An 892-nucleotide genomic window follows, 5' to 3' on the forward strand; every position below is an offset into this window, starting at 1 on the left:
ATCTGTTACCACCGTGTCAGGTAGTCCTTGTGACCCGAATGTAACTTGCAACTTTTCAATAGTTATAGATGAAGTGGCTGACTGTGTAGCGTGAACATCCATCCATTTGGAATGGGCATCTATGATGACGAGGAACATCTTACTTCCATAAACGGCCCAGCGTAATCCAAATGTAACCTGGACCAGGGTTTTAGTGGCCACTCCCATGGCTGCAAAGGAGCGTCTGGGAAGATTTCACTTGTTGGCACTGTGAACATAGTTGTACTGTTGACTCAACATCTTTATCTATATTGGGCCACCACACATGACTACGCGCAATACCTTTCATGCGCGAGACTCCTGGATGCGTTGCATGTAGCTCAGCCAACACATTTTTTAGCTATCTGAGGCACCACCACTCTTGATCCCCACAAAATTATTCCATCTTGGACACTTAATTCGTGCCTCCTTCTAAAAAAAGGCTGAAGTGTTTCCTCTGCTATATGTCCAGGCCAACCGTACAGAATGTGATCTCTTACCTTCGAGAGTGTTGAGTCCTTATCCGTCCATTGCCTTAACTCTCTCGACGTGACGGGTGTCTAGTCTTCTCCAACACGCATGGCCACACTGGAGTCACCTTGGGGAATTCAGGGAGAGGAAGGCGACTCAACCCATCAGCATGTACTATATTTTTCCCTGGTTTGTGGGTGATAGTGTATTCATACGCCGATAGTGTTAGCGCCCAGCGTTGGATACGACTTGATGCCATCACAGGCACTGGGCGAGTTTCATTAAACAGACTTTTAAGTGGCTGATGGTCTGAAATGATCTCAAAATGGCGGCCATACAAGTAATTATGAAATTTCTTAACACCAAATATTATTGCCAAACCTTCTTTCTCTACCTGAGCATA

General features: G+C 45.5%; 1 long non-coding RNA gene across 1 annotated transcript in view; it reads right to left on the minus strand.

Moving 5' to 3' along the window:
• LOC135099778 (uncharacterized) overlaps positions 1–585 on the minus strand; it is a 1846-nt gene extending 1261 nt beyond the window's left edge. The window contains exon 1 of the long non-coding RNA XR_010268371.1: positions 519–585. This is a non-coding gene — a long non-coding RNA (uncharacterized LOC135099778). The remainder of the gene's footprint in view (positions 1–518) is intronic.
• Positions 586–892: the final 307 nt, after the last annotated feature.

Source organism: Scylla paramamosain, chromosome 4, assembly GCF_035594125.1.
Source record: "Scylla paramamosain isolate STU-SP2022 chromosome 4, ASM3559412v1, whole genome shotgun sequence".
Classification (NCBI taxonomy): domain Eukaryota; kingdom Metazoa; phylum Arthropoda; class Malacostraca; order Decapoda; family Portunidae; genus Scylla; species Scylla paramamosain.